Raw genomic sequence first — 21,284 nt, forward strand, 5'->3', positions numbered from 1 at the left:
CCTGTGAAGTAGATACTATTATTATTATTATGTCTATTTTGCAGATGAGGAAGCTGGGGTTTGGGCAAGATTAACTTGCCTAAGTTCTCATAGCTAGAACGGAGTTACTAGCTTAATTATCAGCCCAGCACTAATTGTCTATGGCAATGAGACCCCAAGTTTGACTGGTTCCATCTCTTAGTATAAGAGAAAGTGTGAGTTCTAGGGCTTGGGGCATTTTTTTAAAAATATATATTCCACTTGCCAACAAGCATAGTATGAAATTTTTCTTAGCTTACATAAGCCTTAAGTGCTATTTGATCTTAGTTTTCTGTTATCAAAGCTGATGATTCTTAAAACATTGTTATAGTTGAACTGGCCCTTTAAAAATTCAATTTTTACAATCTTTTTTGAAAATCAAATTAAAGAAGCTGTTTTTAGCAACAAATCAGGAGGCTCAGCATTTCAACTGAAATGTCCAATATCTTCCCATTAATTATCTCTTCTTGAATAAGGAGCACAAACGAAATGAGTCAATTTTATCCAAACCCAATAAAATCTTTTTTTTTTTTTTTTGGCCACACCAGCAGCATGTGTAATTTCCTAGGACAGGGACTAAACCTGCACCACAGCAGTGACCCAAGCCACAGCAGCAACAACACTGCATCCTTAACCTGCTGCACCACAAGAGAACTTCCCTAATAAACTCTTGATATTCTAAAACAGCATATGTTGAAGACACAGAAGAAACTTCTGGACCACCATTGTTGGAGAACAAGCTTTTATTTGTGGTCCAAAAGAATGAATATATTCCAATCTTCTACAGTCTTCTGTCCACAAGTTCAAGTGACTTGGAGAATTGGAGAAGGAAGTCAAGAAAGTGGACATGCCTTACCTAATTAGACCTGCATGAGGTCACCAAGAAGAGTATGTTAGTTTTGTGTGGGTGAGTGGGTTTGGGTTCCTCCAATTGTCTACTAAGTTGCTACACCCCACCCCAACTTTGGCTTCATGTCTTGTGCAAGGTGGGTGCTCAAACACTGGGTCCACAAAGGAATGGAAGGAAGGCATATGTGAATATTTGGAGGACCCAACCTCTCTGCCAATGCATATGGAACCCAAGTAAGTTATTGAATAATTCCTTTTTATCTTTCTGCTTAAAAATTCATCATGACATTTTTTTATATTGTAGTCATCATTACCCGACAGACTCCTTCAAAATCCTGGAAGCTTTTGCAATCCCTATAGTCCCCTAAGACTTGCTTAACACCTGCTTCCTGGTAGATACTCAATGAAACAAATAGAATTAAATCAGAAATATCAGTTATGGAGACTAAGACGAAAAATATTTAGGGCATGTTAGGTAATATTATGTTATGTTTTAATCTAAAGTATTTCTTACCAAATACATACATATATATTACTATTTTAATACACTGATATTTGGATTCAAGCATGAGAAATTCTTTTTTTTCATTTTTAAAATTTTATTGAAGTAGAGTGTTACAATGTTGTGATCATTTCTACTGGACAACAAAGAGACTCAGTTATGCATGTACACAGGGAAATTCTTATTTTCACATTACTGGCAAAGATACTATTATGCCAAAAGTTTTGGCATTTTTTGTGCCATGAATTTCTTTAAGAGTGTAATGAAATCTATATTCATAGTTAAAGTGAAAGCTCAACTTCAGTTAGAGTTTAGACAACTCAAAAGGGTAATTTTTCCAATTCACGTTGGCAGCCCCCTTGAGCACGCTGGCATGTGAACACCAGGTGAAAAAAAAAAGTCCTAATGAAATCAGTGTGAAATTTGTGTTAATGTCCACAGTGGAGGCAATACTGTCACTTTATATTGGTTCCATTTTTAAAAACAATCTGCCAGGTTTATGGTATATATTCCATCTTGTATCTAATCTTCCTACTGTTCCAAACATTTTGAAAATAAAAGTCCTCCATAAATCACTAATTTTAAATCATTTCAAATTATCTCTCCTCCAAACTGATAATACTAGCTAGACTACACCTGTGCAGGTAAGAGGAAAACAAAACTAGTGACCCCTCCAAACCCCCAAAACATCCCTGTCTTTCTCTTCTTTGTCTTCTCTGTAGCCATAATTTTTGCCTTGGGAAGGAAAGTTATTAACCAAAGTGTTACTCTATGTTTCTAGCAACTGCCTCCTCAACAAAGCTGTTTGAGCCACACACCTGAAACATGAACTTGAATCCCAAGCACAATTTTTGGGCCACACCCACTGCATGTGGAAATTCCCAAGCTGCACCACAGCAGTGACCTGAGCCGCCACAATGACAACGCTGGATCCTTAACCTGCAGCACAAGAGAACTCCCAAGCACAACTTTTTAAATCATGCACACACATAATCCATGCCTGGGGTTTTCTCTTCTCCATCATTAGCATAGGCAGGTTCATGTTTTGGACATTCTTTTTATTATAGACTGAGAATTCACTAGAAGATCTGAGAACTATGTGGAAATTTTTTTACTCCATTTGCCATGAACTCTTAGATGAATAATTTCTCTTTGCTAAATGGGAAGGAAGAACTGAAAGATCATTTAAGTTTATTTATATTGTCTTTAAAAAAAAAAAAAGATTTCTAGGAGTTCCCATCGTGGCACAGTGGAAATGAATCCTACTAGGAACCATGAGGTTTCGGGTTCAATCCCTGGCCTCGCTCAGTGGGTCAAGGATCCGGCATTGCCGTGAGCTGTGGTACAGGTCACAGATGCGGCTCGGATCCCCTGTTGCTGTGGCTGTGGCATAGGCCAGCAGCTGTAGCTCTGTTTAGACCCCTAGCCTAGGAACCTCCACATGCAGCGGGTGTGGCTGTAAAAAGAAAAAAAAAAAAATTCTAAAATTCTTCTCCCTACCCCCAACTATTTTAATGAGAAAATAATTTGAATAAAGAAATCATGGAATTCTCCAGCCACTTCTTTTTTGACAAAAAGTACAACCCTCTCTGTTACATAACTTAGAGAGCTGGAGATGAGTGGGTGCTAAGCCATTCCCTTAGATTGGATTCTTGCATTAGTCTTTTTTAGAAACACAGGAGCTGAAGTAAGAAGCCAGCCATGCCCTTTGATTACTTTTTTCCCCTTTAAACTAAATCACCTTTCAGTGATTCCACTTTCAATTTTCACTTTGAAAAATGGGCTCAGGCCACATTTCTTCTCTGCTGGATGCTTAATTTGTTCTGGTCTTTCTGGAATCATCCTTGTGAAACTGCCAGCAGCCTGGACGGAGAAGTACCCCTGTCGTGTGCCACTGGGTTTGCCAATAGAAGCAGGGGGCATCATGGGAAATAGAGGGAATCTTTGGCTTCCCAATGGTGAGCCTGCCTGTCTGGAGTTCTCCACCTCCTGCCTCCCTCCAGATCCTGTCAGCGCGAAGACACGCATTTCTTCATTAGCTGGGACAGCCGTTGGGAGAGAAAGGCTGGCCAGGAATACAAACAAAAGCCTATATGGCAATGAGTTTTCCAAAACCACTTGAAACAGCACACTGGATCTAAGACAATATCAAGTGAGAGTCTGCATGATAATCACAGTGGCTTCAGGAGTTCCCGTCGTGGCTCAGTGGTTAACGAATCCAAGTAGGAACCATGAGGTTGTGGGTTCGATCCCTGGCCTTGCTCAGTCTGCTAAGGATCTGGCATTGCCGTGAGCTGTGGTGTAGGTCACAGAAGCGGCTCGGATCCCTCATTGCTGTGGCTCTGGTGTAGGCCAGAAGCTACAGCTCTGATTAGATGCCTGGCCTGGGAACCTCTATATGCCTCGGGAGCAGCCCTAGAAAAGGCAAAAAAAAAAAAAAAAAAAAAAACGAAAAAAATCACTGTGGCTTCTGCAGAAAAATCCAGAGTTCTGTTCTGTTCTCCATTCAGAAGCTATTGGATGTCTTACAAACCAGGCCTTGAGAGTGGACTCTTTTTCACTCCCTATTTTTATTACTTATTTATTTTTTGGTCATGCCCACCTCATCCAAGGGTTCCCAGACCAGGGATCAAACCAAGCCACAGCAGTGGCAATGCTGGATTCTTAACCTACTGAGCCACCAGGGAACACCTCATTCTCTGTTTTTAGATTGGAGGTTCTTAAACATTTTTGGGTGACATGGACCCCTTTGGCATTTCTATAAAATCTATACACTAAGAATAATAAGTTTTTTAAATCATAGAATAGATAATATTATAGAGGAAACCAGAAATATTGAAATAGCGCTGCCCAAATATCTAAAAATAAACTTGGAAGATTTGGGTTTCTGGTTCAGCATGTAAGGAGCTTAAAACAACCAAGAGTAAAAACTGAACAACTGAAAAATCAACAACTCTTGTTAGATCTATCAGGGAATTGAGGCCACAGGGCTAACCACTGCCCCCACCCCCCAAATTGAAGAGACAGATAGGCAGAAACAAAGAACTTCAATTTACTGGAACAGAAACCCATGAGCAGAAACCACTCCTGGGACATGTGCTGGGGTAGGAAAACCTGAACTGTAATTGCTGAATTGCTGGATGCTCAGTTTGGACAAGCCTAAGACTTAAAAACTCCAGGGGGATATAGTCTGGAGGGCATATTTGTGTGAGTTTTACCTCCAGTAGTCCTACCAGGTCCTCACGATGAATATTGGAGAGGAATCTTCTTGTGCTTCTGACAGATAACCAGTTTAAAATATTCCACAGCAGGAGTGCTCTTGTGGCGCAGTGGGTTAAGGATCCAGCATTGTCACTGCTGAGGCTTGAATCACTGCTGCGGTGCGGGTTCCATCTCTGGCCCAGGAACTTTGATAGGCTGCAGGTACAGCCAAAAATAAGTAAATAATCCAAAGTATTCTGTTCTCAACAAGGCCCACCCTCAGGGGAAGCTATCAGAACTACCTGTTGGAAAGGACATCCCCAATGAGAACCACTTCTAATGCTTCACAAAGAGAACATGATCGCTCTCCTCTTCTTAGAAAGTCACAAATATCATCGTTAGAGCCCCACCCTTATGACCTCATCTATACCTAATTGATTTCCAAAGGCCCCATCCCCAAATATATTTACACTGAGGGTCAAGACATCAACCAATACATTTAAAGGAAGACACAGTTCAGTCCATAGCACATCCCTACACCTCTAAGGAACTTTATTCTGCCAACACCTGAATGAACGTGGGTATAGATTCTTCCCCTGGAGCCTACAGAGCCCCTAGAGATCTCAACCAAGCCCACTCAGACTTCTGTGAATTAACAAACTGTGAATTAATAAATGGGTGTTGTTTTAAGCCACTAAGTTTGCAGTAATTTGTTATACCAGCATTAAAAAAAAAAATACACCCACTTATCTTATGTCACAGCAAATGTCTCCAACTGATGTTTTCACTTTCTGTTAAGATTGTTTCAATTGGGTTCACCCAACTGAACCGCCTGTTGCAGTATTTAAAACACAGTGTTGTCTCTTCTTATTACATTGACCTTGTTTGTCTCTCCTGCGGCAGTGCTGTTTTTCCCTCGTGCTGGTGTGACATCCATTAATTAACAACAGACATTTACTCTAGGTCACTTTATGTTTTGTGTTATCTGATGCATTGTAAGTTGCATTAGCTCAGGAGGCTTGAAATTGTGGTAACCTGCTTCCACTATTTTTGGGGAGATCATTGCCTCTATTTAGAGTTCTGCCATTTTAACCAAAGTGTGACATGTCCAATCAGACTGCCAGTGGAATTAATTTTCTTCTCCACGGTATTTATTATTTTCACTGTAAAAATTAGCTTTTGTTTCCACATTTGGTAGGTTGCAGCTTCAGGAAGTTGAAGGAAAATGACAGCCTCCCAAATCAGTAATGGATTCAGTAGATGTTGCTAATATACATAGCTTGTTTCTCAGTTATGGTAAGGTATGAACATCAAGGTCTCTTAAAAAACATCTCTCAAGACTCATGACATTAACTCAGTAAAAATTGACTCTCCTTTCCAAGCAAGCCTCTGAAGGTTACAAAGCTCCATTATGTTTCTTTTATTAAAGGATCTCCACCTGCCAGGAATAAGGTCACCAAGTGTGACCAGAATCAATGACCTTCCTATCTAATAGAGAAGGATGCCAGGAACTAGCAAATTAAAACCAGGAGGAATTGAGAGTTCCCCTTGTGGCTCAGCAGGTTGAAAACCCAACACAGTGTCATGAGGCTTCAATCCTGGCCTCATTGTGGGTTAAGGATTGGATGCTGGGGCAAGCTGTGGCAAGCTGTGGCATAGGTTGCAGATTTGGCTCAGATCTGGTGTTGCTGTGGCTGAGGCATAATCCTGCCACTGCAGCTCTGATTTGACCCTAGCCTGGGAACTCCTATATGCTGCAGGTGGAGCCCTAAAAAGAAAAAAAAAATCATTTTTAGGAGTTTCTGCTATGGCACAATGGGTTAGTGGTCCGGCTGGTCTCTGTGGTTTTGCCAATTCAATCCCCAGTCCAGCACAGGGGGTTAAGGATCCATTGTTGCCACGGCTATGGCATAGCTGGCAGATAAGGCCTCGATTTGATTCCATCCCTGGCTCAGGAATTTCCATATGCTTCAGAGGTGGCTGAAAAAGGAAAAAATAAAATAAAATAAAATAAAATGGAATCAACCTGAAAAGGGAGGGGTGAAAAAAACAAAGATTTGCAAATGAAGGCAGCATTGAACACAGAATCCCACCAAAACATCTGAAGATAGCGAATGCAGCCTCAGAGTCTGGAAGAAGCCTGAAAGAAAATCTTTAAGAAGTCAGACAAAGGACAGAAGTGAAGTGTCTGTGGTCACAGTAGAAAGAAATGAGAAGCAGTTTTAAAAGCAGAGCAGGAGTTCCCGTCGTGGCGCAGTGGTTAACGAATCCGACTAGGAACCATGAGGTTGCGGGTTCGGTCCCTGCCCTTGCTCATGTGGGTTAACGATCCGGCGTTGCCGTGAGCTGTGGTGAAGGTTACAGACGCAGCTCGGATTCCGCGTTGCTGTGGCTCTGGCGTAGGCCGGTGGCTACAGCTCCGATTAGACCCCTAGCCTGGGAACCTCCATATGCCGTGGGAGCGGCCCAAGAAATAGCAACAAAAACAACAAAAGACAAAAAAAATAAAAACAATAAAAGCAGAGCAAGCAAATACCTGCCTTCAAAGATAATTTTAAGTAGAATTTTTAAAAACTAAGCAGTTAAAACAATGAGACCCCACGACACACCTATTAGGATGGCCCAAATCTGGAACACTGACAACACCAAATGTTGAGGAGATGTGGAAAAACGGACCTCTCATATACTGCTTGTGGGAATGCAAAATGGCACGGACAATTTGGAAGATAGGTTGGAGGTTTCTTGCAAAACTAAACATATTTTTATCACGCGATCTAGCAATCATGCTACGTGGTATTTTCCCAAAGGAGATGAAAATTTTCTCCACACAAAAACGGGCACCCAGATGTTTGTTGAAGCTTTATTTATAATTGACAAAACCTGGAAACAACTAAAGTGTCCTTCAGTTGGTGAACAGATAATAAAACTGTGGTACATTCAGATAATGGAATAATTCGGTGCTAAAAAGAAATGAACTATCAAGTCATGAAAACACATGGAAGAAACTTAAATGCATATTGCTAAGTGAAAAAGCCAGCCTGAAGAGAGAGGGAGGAAAAAATAGGTGCAGCACAGAGGATTTTTTTGGGTGGTGAAACTACTCCATATGATACAATAATGTATCATAATTGTACTATAATAATCGTATAGAGTACTATAATACTATAAGACATTATAATGTACAATACATGTCATTATGAATTTATCCAAACCCATAGGATGTATAACACCAAGAATGAACCTTAATATAAACTACGGACTCTGGGTGATTATGACTTGTCAATGTAGGTTCATCAATTTGTAGCAAATGTACTGCTCTGGTGAGGATGCTGATAATGGGAGAGGTTGTTATGCGTGGGGGCAGGGGCTCTACAGGAAATCATTGTACTTTCCTCTCAGTTTTGCTGTGAACCTAAAACTATTCTAAAGAAATAAAGTCCTCTTTAAAAAAAAAAAAAACTACAACAACAACTGAGTAGCATTCTTCTAGAAATTTCTCATAAAAAGGAACAATACGTCAAAATATGTTTCCATTCTGGTTTTGATTATCCATAGAAATTTGGAAGCACTCTAAACGTGGAATAAGAGAAACATCCTATTATCCCTCTCAGCTTACTAGGAAGCTCTCAAATATGAAACTGTACTTCTGCATTTATTGTACTGGGAAGATGCTTGTAATGGACCCGTTGCCCAGGGATAAATCAGAATAATGATTTTTTAAAAACACCTCGAGGAGTTCCCATCGTAGTGCAGTGAAAACGAATCTGACTAGGAACCATAAGGTTGCAGGTTCCATCCCTGGCCTTGCTCAGTGGGTCAAGGATCCGGAGTTGCAGTGAGCTGTGGTGTAGGCCGGCAGCTGTAGCTCTGATTGGACCCTTAGCCTGGGAACTTCCATATGCCAACGGTGCAACCCTAAAAAACAAATTAAATACATAAGTAATTTTTTTAAATCATAAAAAAATAAAATAAAAAAATCTTGAGTATCTACAGTGTACTAGTGATACGCTCACCTCATTTTAGCCCCTCTGACCAGCCTCTTGGGTGTACATATTATTATCTAGTTTCTCATGAAGAAACTTATCCATGGTGGATAAGTACTCTGTGAGCACTTCATTATTAAGTAAATACTTAAGTTAACTTCCTTAGGTTTAGTGTCTAGGCCAAGTACTTAGAGACCCGGTAAGTAGAAAGTCTATGGTTTGAACACAAGTTTGTTTGGTTCTAAAACTGAACCTGGGAGTTCCCATTGTGACTCAGTGGTTTAAGAACCTCACCAGGATCCATGAGGATGCAGGTTCGATCCCTGGCCTCCCTCAGTGGGTTAAGAATCCGGTGTTGCCCTGAGCTGTGGCGTAGGTCACAGATGCAGCTCCAATCCCGTGTTGCTGTGGCTGTGGTATAGGCCAGCAGCGGCGGCTCTGATTCAACCCCTAGCCTAAGAACTTCCATATGCCACAGGTATGGCCATAAAAGAGCAAAAAATAATAATAATAAAATAAAAAGGAAATACAACTGAACCACTGTATAGAAAAGCACACAGAATATGATCTCATTTTTAAGAAAAAATCATAAATATATAGTCAAAGTAAACTCTTTCATCCATTCCATTGTGTATCATTTTTAAACTAGTTGAATCTAAAAATAAATTGTGTCTTACAATTGCTCATAGATTAAAGGGGCTGATTTCTTTCAAGAGGATTTGGAATTGCTTCTGCCAATTTTTAAATTAAATTAAATTCTCTTCTTTAGGAGTTTTGGACCACCCTGGAGTTGTGATTTCAGACCACAAACCTGCATAGAGGTAACACCTTGTGCTTCACCTTCTTCCAGGTTTACAGATTCTGTATCCTTACATGGTGGGCCAAAAGGGAGAAGGAGAGAGAAAAAGAGAAGATAAGAGAGAAACAGACCACGGACATAGAGAGAAGAGACTTGTGGTTGCCAGGAGGGAAAGGGGAAGGAGTGGGATGGGCTGGGAGTTTGGGGTTAGTAGATGCAAACTACTACATTTAGAATGAATAAGCAACAAGGTCCTACTATATAGCACAGAGAACTATATCCAATCTCCTGGGATAGAACATGGTGGAAAATAACATTTAAAAAAGAGTATATATGTGTATATACATGACTGAGTCACACTGACGTACAGCAGAAACTGGCACAACGTTATAAATAAACTATATCTGAATTTTTAAAATATTTTTCTAAAAAGGAGAAAATGTGAGAGAGAGCTAGCAAGCTCTGGTCTCTTCTTATAAAGCCACTAATCCCATCAAGGGGGGCCCACCCTATCCTGGTGACTTCATCTAAACCTAATTACTTGCTAAAGACCCCACCTCCTAATACCATCAGATTAGGGACTGAGACTTCAATATATGAATTTGGGGATATGTAAATGTTTAGTCTGTAGCAATAACCTTGGCAAAAATGGTTTGGGGAGGATGAGGTTAGCAGGAGCACTGAAACAAGGTGAGGAATGAATGAAGGTGTTGGGAGTGGACCATTCTTTCATGGAGGCTGACCTCAAAAGAAAGGAAAGCAGTGTCTGGTAAGACTGTTGTTTAACTAACCATGGAGTCCCACCAGCAAGACAGGAAAGATGCAACAATTCTTTTTTTTTTTTTTTTTTTTTTTTTTTTTTTTTTTTTTTCTGTCTTTTGAGGACCACACCCATGGCTTACGGAGGTTCCAGGCTAGGGGTCGAATCAGAGCTGTAGCTGCTTTCTACACCACATCCACAGCAACACAGGATCTGAGCCGCATCTTCAACCTATACCACATCTCACAGCAATGCCAGATCTTTCACCCACTGAGCGATGCCAAGGATCAAATCTGCATCCTCATGGATGCTAGTCAGATTCATTTCCGCTGAGCCACGACAGGAGTTCCATGAGAGTCATCAATTCTTAATGCAAGCAATCCTTACAAGATTCATAGTGTAGTGATTCTTAAAGTGGAGTTGTTAGTCAGTAGTACTGAATGTGGGATATTGTCAGTGTGAGTCAGAATCATCCAGCCCAAGTTGCTTGAACACCTCAGTCTTAGTTCTTCCATCTGATAAATGAGGATAATAAAAGTAACTACATCATTAATAATAATAATAAAAAAGATGCCCATCAAATAGACATTACTATCTATACTTTACAGATGAGGAAACTGTGACTCAGAAAAGTTCAATACATTTCTCCAGATGACCCAGGTGGGTAAGTGATGAAGCCAGGATTTTAACCCAAGTCTTTCTGAATCTGAAGAGTCCCCACATCCCATGTAGAATGTGCAAATGTTAAGCAATAAGTATGAGTTACAAATGTGAGGGCTGTAGGAGACCCACAGTTGGGCATAGATTACATCGATTCTGCATGATATTTTCTGGACAGAGGGGATGGTTCTAAGAAGCATCAGTTACTTTAGCTGAAAGCTTTTACTAAATTCTGCTACTCAGGTGGCACCTGGTATAATAAGATATGGGTTGGCACCTTAATAAAACTGAGTCTTACAAAAAGAAACATTGCAGCAATCTCACTCCTGGGTGTATATCCAGATAAAACTCTAATTCAAAAAGATACATACACCCCAGTGTTCACTGCAGCACCATTTACAATAGCCTAGACATGGAAGCAACCAAAATGTCCATCAGCAGAGGAGCAGATAAAGAAGATGTGGTAGGAGTTTCCATCGTGGCTCAGTGGAAATGAATCCGACTAGGAATCATGAGGTTGCAGGTTCCATCCCTGGCCTTGCTCAGTGGGTTAAGGATCTGGCATTGCCATGAGCTGTGATGTAGGTCACAGACTCAGCTTGGGTCTGGCGTTGCTGTGGCTGTGGTGTAGGCCAGCAGCTGTAGCTCCAATTGGACCCTTAGCCTGGGAACCTCCATATGCTGTGGGTGTGGCCCTAAAAAGCAAAAAAAAAAAAAAAAAAAAAAAGTGGTACATATATACAATGGAATATTATTCAGCCATAGAAAAGAACAAAGTAATACCATTTGCAGCACCATGGATGGACCGAGAGATTATCATACTAAATGAAGTGAGGCAGACAGAGAAAAGACAAATATCACATGATGTCAATTATATGTGGAATCTAATAAAAATGATACAAAAGAACATATTTAAAAAACAGAAATAGGAGTTCCCGTCGTGGCTCAGTGGAAATGATTCCGACAAGGAACCATGAGGTTGTGGGTTTGATCCCTGGCATCCTTCAGTGGGTTAGGGTTAGGGATCCAGCGCTGCCATGAGCTCACATCTGGTGTTGCTGTGTTATGGTGTAGGCCGGCGGCTACAGCTCCTATTTGACCCCTAGCCTTGGAAACATCCATTATGCCACAGGTGCAGCCCTAAAAAGAGAAAAAAAAAATAGTTTGTAATAACCTATATCGGAGAAAAGAATGGATATCTTTATATGTATAACTGATTCATTTTTATGCATACCTAAAACTAATACAACATTGTAAATCAACTATGCCCTAATAAAATTAAATATTAAAAAAAAGAATCATTTCACACCATTGCAGCAATCCACAACCTAGGGAACTAGGCAACTGCTTTTTCTGGAAGATTCCTTCAATCTCCTCCTTGTCTGGCTCTAGGCTTCCATCACTGTGGGGTTATATAGTAGAACCTCAAGATTTCTTGGGGTATGGTCCCATTCTTCAGAATTATGGCATTAAACCAAAGGCTGAACTTGGAAAATTCAGCTTCTAGTCCTCTACTCAATAAGATAAAGAGTAAATAGGCAACTGGCTGAAGAGTTAATTGCTTGACTTTCGTACTTCTCCTCCTCCACACTACAGAATATTTTATTCTGCCCTTCCTCTCCATCTGTCTTTGTATTATTCTACACAATTGAGACTCTCAGAATGGCTAAAGTGTATATGTGAGGCTCTAAAGGGGAGGTCTCATTTGTAAAGGGGACAACTGTATGTCCTGTATTTAGGCTTAATAGCCAAATCTCTTTCTCAAAGACAGTATCCAGAAAAACCAATTTTGTTGAAAGTGTTTTGCATTTGGAATGCTTTGTGTAGACGGTTCGCCTCTTGTTCCCAGAAGAGTTAACTATACTCAGGCCATTAGGTTAGAGGTGTGAATAGTTATATCGCACAAAACACAAGAATGAGCCAAAGTTTACAGTAAATTAACAGTTGAACACAGCTGTATTCACACGTTTCACCTTCACTTATTTGATACAGGTAACAGGAATAGTGAAACTTTTTCCCAACTATGGCAAAAATTAAAGCACTCGATAATATCGGAAAGCTATTACACAAGATCAGAAAGCTTTAAGACCTATTTCTGAAATATACCTGGATTGTAGATTTTTATATAATGACCAAGCTTATACAAAGAATTGATTCTTCAGCCCTTCTACAAATAATATTGTGTGAGAGTGAACAAGCCCATTTATTTCTCTGGTTCAAAGTCCCTCTGTTTGCCTTGATTTGGTGGACCCCAGGAAAGAGACACCTCCTCCTGCTCCTGGACCAGACCTGCTGTGACTGTCTCCCCATGCATAAAAAATGGTAAGAACATCCAGGGTCATCAAGGAAAAAAAAAAAAACCATGACCACCAGGTGGCAGTAGAACACACACACGCTTTATTTGGGTACCACTTTAACAAGTTGACTCTTGGGGACCAAGCCCCTCACAGCATGAAACTATCCAGAAGCTACAGAGGATGGACCAGGAGGGGCCACCATCCAGAAGAGGAAGGAGGGCAAGGGAACTCTCAGGAGAAGGGGGATCAGAGAGGGATCTTACCCATCCAAGTGACATCACTCAGCAGTCTAGTAGGGAATCTCTGGAGCAGAAATCCTCCAAAGGGCAGCAGCACCGACTTGGAGTCTAGAGCCCCAGAGTTTATCTTCTATCTCTGCAAGATATTGGGCAGTTTCACTGGTTATGCAAACAAAGCAGGCTCTAAACGGCCAAAAATATGTATATAATAATAATAATCAGCTTATTGGGACTATATTTAAAACAACTGGATATGCAACAAATGGAGTTTGGCACAGGGTTTTAAGAAGTTTTTTCACAGTAGTGAAGAAATGAACGATCTAGGGGTTAATATACAGAGGCCATCTTTGACTCATTTACAAGGCACCATCTCTTTTTGGCGCATCCTTAATCTCCGCATGGACTTGCTGCTCCTGCTCGGTCACACCTCATTTCTGCGGAATCCCAGGTTGTGGCCAGCTTCACATGGCAGTCTTATCATGCCCCACTCCAAGCCTATCATTACTTGGCCTCCAGACTGGAGTTGTGATGTTTGGACTTTCCCTTCGTTTCTGACCCTGTGTCCTATCTGAGCTATATCCCTATCCTTGTGTTTTCTCTGGTCCCTGGATGGTTTCCTGACCCTTGGCTCTCTTCCCCCTCCTGTCTTTGCTGTTGCCTTAACAGTATTTATTTCATGCTGCAGTTGATTCACTTTTATATATTTTTTTCACTCATGTTTCCCTTTCCCCCACCAGAGAGCATAGACCTCTGAGGTTTTGTTCACTTCTGGATTATTGATGCCTGGAATGGTGCCTGAGACTGAGAAGGTGCCAAGTTGATGAATGAATGAATGAATGAATGAATGAATGATGGCCTCATGGCCATGTAATCGGAAACTTCTCTGACGAATGAGGCAAACATTTCTTTTCAAAGCCACTCATTTAAGGTGATTATATTCATGTATAGGTTCCAGGAAGATTGTTTTAATTCACAGATTGATTGTTAAAGTCTCTTTTTCCTGGCTTTTTTTTTTTTTTGTCTTTTTAGGGCCACACCCTCAGCATATGGAAGTTCCCAGGTAGGAGTCTAATCATAGCTGTTGCCGCCAGCTAACACCAGACCCACAGGAACGCGGGATCTGAGCCACATCTGTGACCTACACCACAGCTCACGGCAACGCTGGATCCTTAACCCACTGAGTGAGGCCAGGGATCAAACCTGCAACCTCATGGTTCCTAGTAGGATTTGTTTCTGCTGCGCCACAATGAGGACTCCCGTTTCCTGCCTTTAAATATTGCTTTTAGCAGAACTGATGTTCCTATCCATTTAGTTCTCAAACACATCCCCGGAGTAAAATGAACAACTCTCACACATGTTGTTGGGGGCAGAGTGGGGGACAGGACTGTCTTTCTCAAAACCCAGTGAAGACTTTCACAGCCAGATATTTCCATACTTGACAATGATTGAAGGAAAGTGGTAGTTTAATGATTTTCCCCACGAAACATTTTCAAATACCTCATCGTGTTGTCACATAGCCTTTAACAAATCATCTCTTTGTTGCTGTTGTTTGCTTTTTAGGGGCACACCTTCGGCATATGGAGGTTCCCCGGCTAGGCGTCTAATTGGAGCTACAGCTGCCTGCCTACATCAGAGCCACAGCAATGCAGAAGCTGAGCTGCGGTCTGTGACTTACACCACAGCTCACGGCAAGGCCAGATCCTTAACCCACTGAGCGAGGCCAGGGATCGAACCTGCATCCTCATGGATACTAGTCGGGTTCATTAATCGATGAGCCATGAAGGGAACCCCGACACAGTTATTGTTAAAAGAAGACATTCTCAAAAGTAAGGAGGAGACAGGGCACATATTTATATAGAAACGCCTACCATGTCTCTCTTCAAGGTCTTTGCACATTTTCTGTCTGCCTCAAGCCTTCTCCCCTCCCCTGCTTTCTCATGTCTTACTTGAATCTGGTCTCTCTTCAGATGTTCTGGCCCCAGAGATCTGCGCTGACAGCCCTCTGTGAAACAGCACTCTTACCCAATGCCTCACTCACCTGTTGAATTACTTCTCTTATTTTTCTTTCTCTTTACCTGGGACCATGTCTGTTTTGGTTATCTGTGAACACCCAGTGCCCAGAACACTGGATCTGACACAAAGCAGGCACTTAATACATTTTTTTAAACTACTGAATGAATTTTATTACATTTATAGTTGTACAACCATCATCACAACCCAGTTTTATAGTATTTCCATCAATTAATATTTATTGAATGAATGAACAGATGGATGCAAGAAATGCCATCCTAGGGAGGCAACTTTTACCACTGTTATAGGTTCATAATAAGAAAGCCTCATGTAAAATATACCTTCTGCAAGTTTAAATTGTTAAAATACAGTCACGTCCCAGAAAAGAATAACATAGAACTTTCTGTTGAGAAGAGAATCCCACTTAGGGAAGCAAAAGCAAAAAAGAAATCCCAGTCTAGAGAATATTTTACTTGAAAGAGAAGGGCTCAAAAACCAAGCCTTATGATGCAAGTGTTTCATCAAGCACATTGCATACTTGACAACGTGCCTACATAGGTGTGATTTACGCTAATGGTCAGTTTAAGCATGACAAGATACACACACATTAGGAGTTCCCGTCATGGCTCAGTGGTTGACGAACCTGACTAGCACCCCTGAGGATATGGGTTTGATCCCTGGCCTCACTCAGTGGGTTGAGGATCCAGCGTTGCTGTGAGCTGTGTGGTGTAGGTCCCAGATGAGGCTCAGATGGGGCATTGCTGTGGCTGTGGTGTAGGCCAGCAGCTACAGTTCTGATTCAGCCCCTAGCCTGAGAACCTCCATATGCCTCAGGTGCGGCCCTAAAAAGACAAAAAAAAAAGACCAAAAAAAAAAAAAGATATATAAATATTAAACATACAAGCTATACCAAAATGTATACGGAACTCATTGCCTAGTTTTGAGAAAGAGGTAAGTCTTATTCTAGCTGAAGTAAGTATTTATAGGAATTGCTGTATTAAGTTACATGATGTCTTCTTTGCCAAAGGATCAATTTAACGTTCTGTCTTGAGCATCAATCGTCTGAATAGTTTCCTCCTTATAGATTCAGGCAATGTGAGATGGTATTTTCAGATATCCCTGGCCGAAGTCCAGCTCCATATTCACAAATTCATTGATTTTGTTGGGGAAATGGGGGAGAAGGATGGGGGTGGGCTGTGGAATGGGTGGACACCCAGGCCCGAGCAAACTAACCAAATGTGCACTTTCATTTGTTATACAAACTACAAATAAAATACAGCTGTAGCTCAAGTTTCAGAAATGTTACCACCCCGCTGCTTATTCTCCATTTAAAATTTAAACTCTGTTAGCTTAGCAATATCATTCTACATAGATATTCTTCTGTCTGTTCACTTCTTTTGTCTTTTTAGGGCCGTGCACATGGCATATGGAAGTTCCCAGGCTAGGGGTCAAATCTGAGCTTCAGCTACCGGCCCACACCACAGCCACAGCAGTGACAGATCCGAGCCTAGTCCACGCCCTCCACCACAGCTCACAGCCACACCAGGTCCTTAACTCACTAAGTGAGGCCAGGGATCAAATCCATATCCTCATGGTTTCTAGTCAGATTCTTAACCTGCTAAGTCACAATGAGAACCCCTGTCTGCTCATTTCTAATTCTATATTATCTATAATTCACTCAGCCCCAAGAGTTTGTTCCATTTTTTAGTTCTGAAACTTTGGGCATCTACGTAAGCAGAAACCTACAAATGCTCTTCTGGAATTCTTCAGGGAAGCCTAAAAGGGAAATTTCATAAAAGTCAGAAGGAAAAAAATATTCACACCCATTTTAGACATTATTCCACAACTAGCTAGCCAGTTAAATCATTGTTACTCTTTTAGCAAAATATATACATACATTTTTAAAAAGACATACCTTATTTTCAAGATTTTCATCCACGTTCCTAACACGTAGCCCTGAGATAAACTCCTAACCTTATCCAAGTAGCAGAGGGGCTACAGACACAATTTTAATCTGATGGACCTTGAGGCTGACCTTTTTAGTCCCAAATATAATCCACAATCTTGCAAGATTAAGGGCCTTAGAACAAAAAGAAGGCGAAGCGTGTGTCTAGCTCTTCAGATAACCTTTCTTTCTGCGCCTGGGTGATTTATCTTCCGTGCTCTGAAGGTGGTCACTAGCTTTCATCAAGCCTTTTAGAAACACTTACTGATGATACGAAAGAGTCGTGGGTGTTCGACTCATCACCAGTAAGGGTTTCCTATACGGTTTGCATTATGTCCCGTTCATCCTGGGAGGAACAGCCTCTTTTTCTTTAAATTTTCTATTATTTTTATTAGAATATAATTGATTTACTGTGTTGTCTCAATTTCTGCTGTTCAGCAAAGTGACCCAGTCATACATATATATACTTTCTTTTTCTCGCACTATCCTCTATCATGGTCTATCCCAAGAGACTGGATATAGTTCCCCATGCTATACAGTAGGACCTCACTGCTTATTCATTCTAAGTGTAGTAGTTTGCATCTACTAACCCCAAACTCCCAGTCCATCCCACTCCCTCCTCCTTGGAAACCACAAGTCCATTCTCTAAGTCCATGAGTTTGTTTCTGATTCGTTGATTTGTGCCATATTTGAGATTCTACATATAAGTGATACCCAGTGTTTCACATCCTCCTAGGATACCTGTCCAAGAGGGGTGACCACCTGACTTCAAAAAGCAGACATTTCTTCAGGCGTATTATACAAGGGAATACACAAGAGTCCCTTGAGGTAGCTGCTGTCTTTATCACCTAGGGTATTTCAGCATGCCTGTGGAGGATGCTCATTAAATTTATTCAGAGACCTTTGATGGACTAATATCATTATACTACACTGGCCCCAGGAAATGGTTCTTCTCAAAAAAGTCAGATCAGATGTACTACGGCATCGGATGTTTTCTGTATCTTCTTCCACCATGAATAATTTATCAAAAAGCATTCTCAAATTCTGAACAACACAAATACAGAATGAATTATTAACATGAGCTTCCCCCAACCTAATCATCTTCCCTTCCTCTTTGCCTTTATCCTCCTCACCACTCTTATGACTCAGTAGAAACGTCTCTATTCTGGGCTCTCCTGTCAAAGTGCTGAGCACTCAAAATGTTTGTGTCTCATTTCTTTGTCTGTGAAGGGAAAGGTTGAATTAAAAGATGTTATGGTCTGTCAGGTCTTGATAGTTCGTCATGTTTATATCAAGATTTAGGAATTCTGGAAGAGCATTTTCAGGTTTCTGCTTAAGTAGATGCCCAAGGTTTTGGAATGAAGAGGTGGAACAAAATCTTGGGGCCGAGTGAATTACAGATAATATAGATTTAGAAATGAATCCAACTGCTTCTCTGAATGAAGTTTTGAGAAATCTTTACCCAGCATTAGGTGAAAATCAATTCATAGAACTGAAGGATAAGGTGCCACTGGTTACTCGCATAATAATGTATCCAGTTCATTGGTAGCCCTTGGTCAAAACTGTTAGATAAGGAGAAAATCAAGTGGAATATGGAAATTATGGTTTGGCTGCTCATCAGTGAATTCTCTGGGAGAATATTCTTCCATTTCTCCTTTATTCTTTAGTTACATCTCGCAGATTTAGGGTCTTTCCCCTAAGGCCGAAAAGTTTAACCCAGTGGATATGCTTTGCTTTTATTTCCTTCTTGCCACCTTCCATTTTCATCACTCCTCTCTTCAGCCCATCCCTCCCGACCCCTTCTCCTTGTTCTTTTGTGCTACCAACCACTTGCTATTTTCCCCACTCTGAAAGGGAGCTGAAAGACAGTAGAGAGGGAGGGAGAAAGGGAGAAACAGATGTGGGCATTGTCTGGTGGGAACAGAAATATAATTAAGAGCAGGGAGTGACAGTCAAGCATTTACATTCCCTGTCTCCCTTTGCTCCTGGTCCAAGAGATTTTCATTGAGACGATGTGCACTGTGGGTCTCATGGGCATAAAAGAAGACTTGATATTGATGGCGGGTGTCTAGCCTCGGCACATCCTGTGATGAAGGTGTGGTCCGGCAGGATGTGGGGCCTGCAGGGAGCCAAAAGTCTGGCACTGTGAAGTCCAAGATCCATCAGAGCAAGTGAAGGAAGAAGAGCAGAGAAAGGGAGAAGTGAGATGGAGAGAGCAAGAGGGGAAGAGAGAGAGGATGTATATTTATTTCTGCTAGTATTCATCTAACTCAGTACACCTCACCCAGGAAGAGTGGCTTGGCTGCCTGTGGCTTGGCCTAGGCATACATAACATCAAATTTGAAAGATCTTTTTCTTCAGTACCTTCCAAGTCAATGACACTTCAGTAAGATAAATTTTTCTTATTTTTTTAATTCAATTTTTAATTAAATTTAATTTTTAATTTAATTAAATTGTTTTAATTTTTAAAAAGGTAACTACTTCCGCAAAAATTATGCTAACGAATTTATCCTATCTGACCAAATGGCATATTATAAAATAGAAGATGTATTATGCATCATTGGAAAATACTGCATCTGATTTATATAATTTCTCACAAGTGGTTCCTTAGAAGGTTATGAAGATGGAGTTCCCGTCGTGGCGCAGTGGTTAATGAATCCGACTAGGAACCATGAGGTTGAGGGTTCAGTCCCTGCCCTTGCTCAGTGGGTTAACGATCCGGCGTTGCCGTGAGCTGTGGTGTAGGTTGCAGACACGGCTCGGATCCCGCATTGCTGTGGCTCTGGCGTAGGCCGGTGGCTACAGCTCCGATTCAACCCCTAGCCTGGGAACCTCCATATGTCGCAGGAGCGGCCCGAGAAATAGCAAAAAAAAAAAAAGAAGGTTATGAAGATGACACTGAACTTTGTTCATTTGGTTTTAACATTTATTGTGAGCATGTCATACTTAAGGCGCCGGAGCAATAGTGGATGAAAAAGACAGGGTCCACAGTCTTGAGAAACTGCTGGTTCTAGTAGGGTAGGTGTTGGTCAATCTTCTTGGTTGCCAGCAACAAAAACCACTCTGGCTACTTTCAAACCCCCCCACAAAAAAAATGTATTTTTAAAGAAGGTTACTGTGTAGCTCAAAGAATCACCAGGATAGCTGGGCATTTCACTGAAACCAAGAAAGGCTACCACTGCCACAGTCATGTTGTGAATCAATCAGGTTGGGCCACTAATTGTGACAGCATACCACTAGACACTGCTGAGGTGTCACTGCCACTGTCACCACCACTGGACAATGAGTGAATTCTCAACTCTAACTAGGACTTTTTGTTAGTATCCCAAGGTTAGAAGTCCCAAGTCCAACCTGGTGAATATCTGTGCCTGGGGCTTTGCCAAAGGACACAGTGAGGGATTCTCCTGAAGTAGAAAGGGGAGAAGGATGCAGCCATTTCCCCTTAAATGGATAAACAGGCACTATTTGGATATAGACACATGTATATATCCATTCAATACAAGGTGGACAGTGCTGTAATGGCAAAGGAGAGGCCAAAGGAGTCAGGGAAGACTTCCAAGGAGAAGCTGAGCTTAAATGAACAAACGGAAGAGGGAGGAGGACTTTTTAATTGAAGTGTGTGAAGCCTAGTAAATAAACCATAAGTAACATCCATTGGTGAAAAGAGTTCTATGTAATAATGGTTTAAGAGTGTATTGGCCATCAATGAGTTTTATAAGTCTTCTTAAAGCGTGTTTTATTAAATCTCACATATAAAGATAAACTGCTTTCTTGTCATGGTGCTCTCTGAATCCAGGCTTAAAAGGTCTGATTTCGAATTTGCCACTAGAAAATACGGATCTCTACATCCCACTGCATGATGAAAATATACCAGGAAAGAATGTCAGCCCTCCTGTCACTCATCAGCATAAAGAAAACAAATCAGTGTTCAAATCTTTTCATATTTAAAAGCAATCAATACACAGTCTTCCAGCTGCCATCGCATCTCCTGGCTGATCAACCAACCATTTTGGTTTCCTGG

This window comes from Sus scrofa, chromosome 16, assembly GCF_000003025.6.
Source record: "Sus scrofa isolate TJ Tabasco breed Duroc chromosome 16, Sscrofa11.1, whole genome shotgun sequence".
NCBI classification, from domain to species: Eukaryota; Metazoa; Chordata; class Mammalia; order Artiodactyla; family Suidae; genus Sus; species Sus scrofa.